The sequence below is a fragment of the Oncorhynchus keta genome, chromosome 2, assembly GCF_023373465.1.
Source record: "Oncorhynchus keta strain PuntledgeMale-10-30-2019 chromosome 2, Oket_V2, whole genome shotgun sequence".
Taxonomy (NCBI): domain Eukaryota; kingdom Metazoa; phylum Chordata; class Actinopteri; order Salmoniformes; family Salmonidae; genus Oncorhynchus; species Oncorhynchus keta.
In genome coordinates this window covers 5,344,070-5,351,539 of record NC_068422.1, presented here as the reverse complement: position 1 = coordinate 5,351,539, position 7,470 = coordinate 5,344,070, and the positions used below count along the sequence as shown (strand labels likewise).

Sequence of the window (7,470 nt, the reverse complement as noted above, 5' to 3'; positions counted from 1 at the left end):
TGAGACTATTCCAGGGAGCCATCTAGTGAGCACTATTGATACTACATGGGCTGACTAATAGGAGAGGAGAGGAGAGGAGAGGAGAGGAGAGGAGAGGAGAGGAGAGGAGAGGAGAGGCTGCGTGGGGGACAGGGAATGTGATTACATAGTCATTGGTCTCTCAGTCAGATCTAGCTAAAGGTCTAATGATGGAGCTTCTTATGATTTTCATGAGGACCTTTGTGACTTCCTCTTTGTTACACATGAGAAGATTTGTCTTTAATATAGCCTATTTAAATCAAACGAAGATGTTCTAAAACAGAATGGTCACAGAGTTTCTACGTAACAGAGGAATGATCACAGTTTGAATGATTGGTAATACACAGTAATACATAGTAATACACATTTATAGATAGTAATACACAGTAATACACAGTAATATATAGTAATATACAGTAATACACGGTAATACACATTAATACATAGTAATACACAGTAATAGACAGTAATACATAGTAATACACAGTTAAAAGTTGAATTCAGTCTCACTAAAAAGTCACACTAATCTAAACAGACTGTATATTCAGAAGTCAGTAGTTATCCCCATTGGTCCTGTTGGGTATACAACAGTGTCATTACAATGTCCTAAGAGTAATCATCCTTACTGTACTACCATCTGCACTGAGAGCTAGTCTGTGTAATACCAGAGTTGATCTGAGCTGTGTTACTGAACTACAGTGACAGCGCCTGTTGTTTTTGTATCGGCCCGTCTGCGTATGTGTGTGTGTCTCTGTACATGTATGTGTGTGTGAGTTTGTGGCTGGGGTGGCCCGTGCTCTGACCTCTCTCTCCACAGCACACTGCACCAGCTGGGGGGTAGAGAGGAGCACCAGGAGGGCGAGCTGTATGCAGCTGGCGGGGCTGAAATCTCCCTGGACCCCTGGAGATCACCAGGGTCCCCTGGGTGCCAGACTCAATCTGCCTGTGGCTGCCGGCCCCAGAACCAGAGACACCAATGGTCTGCTGTTGGAAGAACCCACCACCTCCCCAGTACTACTCATCATGTCATGCCTCTGGGCTGTTCTGGGATGGGCTGTTCTGGGACGGCTGTTCTGGGAAGGCTGTTCTGAGCTCTTCTGTGACAGGCTGTTCTTAGCTGTTCTGGGATGGGCTGTTCTGAGCTGATCTGGGATGGGCTGTTCTAAGCTGTTCTGGGATGGGCTGTTCTGAACTGATCTGGGATGGGCTGTTCTGGGATGGGCTATTGTGAGCTGTTCTGGGATGGGCTGTTCTGAAATGTTCTGGGATGGGCTGTTCTGAAATGTTCTGGGATGGGCTGTTCTGAAATGTTCTGGGATGGGCTGTTCTGAAATGTTCTGGGATGGGTGGTTCTGAAATGTTCTGGGATGGGCTGTTCTGAAATGTTCTGGGATGGGCTGTTCTGAAATGTTCTGGGATGGGTGGTTCTGAAATGTTCTGGGATGGGTGGTTCTGAAATGTTCTGGGATGGGCTGTTCTGAAATGTTCTGGGATGGGTGGTTCTGAAATGTTCTGGGATGGGTGGTTCTGAAATGTTCTGGGATGGGTGGTTCTGAAATGTTCTGGGATGGGTGGTTCTGAAATGTTCTGGGATGGGTGGTTCTCGGAAATTGAATCGCTGTTGGAATCTTAGAATCTTGGAAAGTTGTCATATGTCACAAAGGGAGATGGACTTTTATTCACTGTTAATCCATCGGTATGACTAAGACTAGTACTTTCACTGCACTAACTAACTAACTATCTAACTAACTAACTAACTAACTAACTAACTAACTAACTAACTAACTAACACTGTCACCACCCACCACTTACCACTCACTAGCCTATTAAGGTCTAGAGGAAATATTCTTCTGTTCATTCACTTTAGTTCACTGTGGAAGGAGGAATTAAACAGGGGCATGCAGAGTAAAGCTTACTTTCACTCCTGTACTACCATAGTCACCAGCCACCACTGTCACCACCCACCACTCCCTCCTCCATTCCCAGAAGCCAAGTAGTCTCCTGGCCACCCTTCTCTCCTTGCCAGCCTGATAATGACATTAATACACTGTAAGTGGATTGGCTTGAGCCTGCCCTGGATTTCACGTAAGATGTCTGAGAGCCTCTGGGTTGGAGCAGCAGGGCAGCTGTCTCTGGGGTTATCGCCCGGTCACAGGCCTACAGTATGGCAGGGGGGCACCAATACACACACACAGAGTACCTGACTGTCTCAGTCACACACACACGCACACACACGCACACACGCACACACGCACACACACACACATACATACATACACACACACACACACACACACACACACAAAGTCTGAACTACAAACAGAGATAATGTATTCCATTCCAGAGTGTCTAAGAACAGTACACAGGATCTCTTCGTAATGGTCATTTTAGTTTTACTGCCCTCATCCTTTCACTTCACTTATTTATTTAATTTCACTCATAATGGAGCAAAGTACCTCAGTCTTCCCTACCCATATCTTTACCCTGCCTTTATCCTACCTGGATTACCTGGACATCCCAGGCTGATGGAAGGGGAATCTCTCTGCGCAGCTTGAGCCAGGTAGCCTCCTGTTTACTCCCAGCTAGGCATGCAGGGGGATCAGAGCTCAGAACACCTTGTTATGTCTGGGTGTCTAAACAACCTTCATCTCTAAGGGGATCAACTGCTAAGGCTGTCTGGGCAATTCAGGTAGAAAATACAGCAAATCCCCCATTAAAGGATCACCCCTTGACTTAACATCAACTAACTTTCCACCAACTAGGGCAATCCAATTGATAGTGACAGTGGTCCATTTGTTTTGACCAAAAGCCATTATAACTTTTTGGATAAAAATGATGCTGTTGCTTTTTAGAGTGTCCTGACACTGGGAATTAGTTTGACCATGGGTAGATATTTTGGCAACATGTTTCTCAAAGTTTTCTTATAAATCGTTATTAATAGTTGAATAACCGGTAGTAAACTGTAAGCTCAATTCTGTATAATTTATTAGTCTCTCCATTCTCAGTTAAACAGTGTAAAACCAAGATAACATGAGGTACTGTTGTACCATGGACTCAGATGTCAGCGAACCTCCTCTCCAGTCAGCTTGGCCAAATTGACAAAGTGGGTCCAGCCGCTCTCCCCCAGCAAGCTGCCATGGTACAGCACTTTCATGGTGAGGAAAATAGCCCGGGTACGAACAGAGCACTCTCTCTCTCCGTTTCTCTCTCCATCCTACCCTTCCTCCCTCTGGCCAGGTCTGGTGTGCCCATGTCGGTGCCTGGGCTGGGGCACCGTTAGTAGGACCGGCTGTCTCTGTTTCTGGCGGTGCCCAGGCGAGCTGGTTGGAAGTTTGGAGCCTTGTGTGCTGGAACGTGGCAGCCTGCAGGTCCCATGGCACCCGTCACAAGCCCATCTTTATGCCATCTGCAAATCAGGCTCCAGCCAAAGCATTAAATGAAATCCCTGTTTGGGCTGATTAACAAAAGGGCTGTTCATTTCTCAAAACTAAGAACCTGATTTCGTCAAATGAACAGGAAGGTGGATGTGTGAGTTCTCAGAATGGTCCTTTCATACAGCCACCTGCCTGTCTCAGTCCACAGACAAATTCATCAATTAATCTAGTCTTGTAATTGGGTGGCGTACAGTATGTTGCTTTAATTGTACGATTGGATCTGTTGGAACAGTCTCTCTCAGAACGGATTCTTTGGGTGGCTGAGCTGAATTTGTGTTTCAACTGTTGGCGTCTTGACTGCAACAGAAGTCAAAAGTAGGATATTAAATATTTTTTCTTCCACAATCTTGTGGGAGTTGAATGCTGGACATTTTCTCAATCTGCCACAAAATATAACAGATTGGATCCATTCAGAGTACCTGCCTATAGCAGGCTATTCAGAGTATCTGCTTATAGCAGCCCATTCAGAGTATCTGACTATAGCAGCCCATTCAGAGTATCTGCCTATAGCAGCCCATTCAGAGTATCTGCCTATAGCAGCCCATTCAGAGTATCTGCCTATAGCAGCCCATTCAGAGTATCTGCCTATAGCAGGCTATTCAGAGTATCTGCCTATAGCAGCCCATTCAGAGTATCTGCCTATAGCAGGCTATTCAGAGTATCTGCCTATAGCAGGCTATTCAGAGTATCTGACTATAGCATATTCCAGTGTTCCTATCTGCCTATAGCAGCCCATTCAACGTATCTGCCTATAGCAGCCCATTCAGAGTATCTGCCTATAGCAGCCCATTCAGAGTATCTGCCTATCGCAGCCCATTCAGAGTATCTGCCTATAGCAGCCCATTCAGAGTTTCTGACTATAGCAGCCCATTCAGAGTTTCTGACTATAGCAGCCCATTCAGAGTATCTGCCTACAGCAGCACTTCAAGATGTGCACCAGGGCCTAGATTAAAGGAGATCAAGAGTTAACTGGTCATAGCAGACACTCGCATAGTCGACGTTTTGGTGGCGTCAGAGGTGGAACTGCATTGGAGCCAAATCGAGAAGTTCAGAACTAAAAGTGTCGGCTATTCAGAACTAATGATGAAAAAAATATTACATTAAATTACAAGGGTTTCTATCATCCTAATAGAGGTGTAGATCACATCTCACATTCAAGTGTTCCTAATGGAGGTGTAGATCACATCTCACATTCCAGTGTTCCTAATGGAGGTGTAGATCACATCTCACATTCCAGTGTTCCTAATAGAGGTGTAGATCACATCTCACATTCCAGTGTTCCTAATGGAGGTGTAGATTACATCTCACATTCCAGTGTTCCTAATGGAGGTGTAGATCACATCTCACATTCCAGTGTTCCTAATAGAGGTGTAGAACACATCTCACATTCCAGTGTTCCTAATGGAGGTGTAGATTACATCTCACATTCCAGTGTTCCTAATGGAGGTGTAGATCACATCTCACATTCCAGTGTTCCTAATAGAGGTGTAGATCACATCTCACATTCCAGTGTTCCTAATAGAGGTGTAGATCACATCTCACATTCCAGTGTTCCTAATGGAGGTGTAGATCACATCTCACATTCCAGTGTTCCTAATAGAGGTGTAGATCACATCTCACATTCCAGTGTTCCTAATGGAGGTGTAGATCACATCTCACATTCCAGTGTTCCTAATAGAGGTGTAGATCACATCTCACATTCCAGTGTTCCTAATGGAGGTGTAGATTACATCTCACATTCCAGTGTTCCTAATGGAGGTGTAGATTACATCTCACATTCCAGTGTTCCTAATAGAGGTGTAGATCACATCTCACATTCCAGTGTTCCTATTGGAGGTGTAGATCACGTCTCACATTCCAGTGTTCCTAATAGAGGTGTAGATCACATCTCACATTCCAGTGTTCCTAATAGAGGTGTAGATCACATCTCACATTCCAGTGTTCCTAATAGAGGTGTAGATCACATCTCACATTCCAGTGTTCCTAATGGAGGTGTAGATCACATCTCACATTCCAGTGTTCCTAATAGAGGTGTAGATCACATCTCACATTCCAGTGTTCCTAATGGAGGTGTAGATCACATCTCACATTCCAGTGTTCCTAATAGAGGTGTAGATCACATCTCACATTCCAGTGTTCCTAATGGAGGTGTAGATCACATCTCACATTCCAGTGTTCCTAATAGAGGTGTAGATCACATCTCACATTCCAGTGTTCCTAATGGAGGTGTAGATTACATCTCACATTCCAGTGTTCCTAATGGAGGTGTAGATTACATCTCACATTCCAGTGTTCCTAATAGAGGTGTAGATCACATCTCACATTCCAGTGTTCCTATTGGAGGTGTAGATCACATCTCACATTCCAGTGTTCCTAATAGAGGTGTAGATCACATCTCACATTCCAGTGTTCCTAATAGAGGTGTAGATCACATCTCACATTCCAGTGTTCCTAATAGAGGTGTAGATCACATCTCACATTCCAGTGTTCCTAATGGAGGTGTAGATCACATCTCACATTCCAGTGTTCCTAATAGAGGTGTAGATCACATCTCACATTCCAGTGTTCCTAATGGAGGTGTAGATCACATCTCACATTCCAGTGTTCCTAATGGAGGTGTAGATCACATCTCACATTCCAGTGTTCCTAATAGAGGTGTAGATTACATCTCACATTCCAGTGTTCCTAATAGAGGTGTAGATCACATCTCACATTCCAGTGTTCCTAATGGAGGTGTAGATCACATCTCACATTCCAGTGTTCCTAATAGAGGTGTAGATTACATCTCACATTCCAGTGTTCCCAATAGAGGTGTAGATCACATCTCACATTCCAGTGTTCCTAATGGAGGTGTAGATCACATCTCACATTCCAGTGTTCCTATTGGAGGTGTAGATTACATCTCACATTCCAGTGTTCCTAATAGAGGTGTAGATCACATCTCACATTCCAGTGTTCCTAATAGAGGTGTAGATCACATCTCACATTCCAGTGTTCCTAATGGAGGTGTAGATCACATCTCACATTCCAGTGTTCCTAATGGAGGTGTAGATTACATCTCACATTCCAGTGTTCCAAATGGAGGTGTAGATCACATCTCACATTCAAGTGTTCCTAATGGAGGTGTAGATCACATCTCACATTCAAGTGTTCCTAATGGAGGTGTAGATCACATCTCACATTCAAGTGTTCCTAATGGAGGTGTAGATCACATCTCACATTCCAGTGTTCCTAATGGAGGTGTAGATTACATCTCACATTCCAGTGTTCCTATTGGAGGTGTAGATCACATCTCACATTCAAGTGTTCCTAATGGAGGTGTAGATTACATTTTACATTCCAGTGTTCCTAATGGAGGTGTAGATCACATCTCACATTCCAGTGTTCCTAATGGAGGTGTAGATCACATCTCACATTCCAGTGTTCCTAATGGAGGTGTAGATCACATCTCACATTCAAGTGTTCCTAATGGAGGTGTAGATTACATTTTACATTCCAGTGTTCCTAATGGAGGTGTAGATTACATTTTATATTCCAGTGTTCCTAAAGGAGGACTAGATTACATCTCACATTCCAGTGTTCCTAAAGGAGGACTAGATCACATCTCACATTCCAGTGTTCCTAAAGGAGGACTAGATCACATCTCACATTCCAGTGTTCCTAAAGGAGGACTAGATCACATCTCACATTCCAGTGTTCCTAAAGGAGGACTAGATCACATCTCACATTCCAGTGTTCCTAAAGGAGGACTAGATCACATCTCACATTCCAGTGTTCCTAAAGGAGGACTCGATCACATCTCACATTCCAGTGTTCCTAAAGGAGGACTAGATCACATCTCACATTCCAGTGTTCCTAAAGGAGGACTAGATCACATCTCACATTCCAGTGTTCCTAAAGGAGGACTAGATCACATCTCACATTCCAGTGTTCCTAAAGGAGGACTAGATCACATCTCACATTCCAGTGTTCCTAAAGGAGGACTAGATCACATCTCACATTCCAGTGTTCCTAAAGG

At 44.1% G+C, this 7,470-nt stretch overlaps 1 long non-coding RNA gene across 1 annotated transcript; it reads left to right on the top strand.

Moving 5' to 3' along the window:
- The first annotated feature begins 4,622 nt into the window (after nt 1–4,622).
- Nucleotides 4,623–6,768, top strand: LOC127909254 (uncharacterized). Its single transcript, XR_008070510.1, has 3 exons — nt 4,623–4,781; nt 4,860–4,898; nt 6,693–6,768. It is a non-coding gene; the product is annotated as an uncharacterized LOC127909254 (long non-coding RNA).
- The last annotated feature ends 702 nt before the right edge of the window (nt 6,769–7,470 follow it).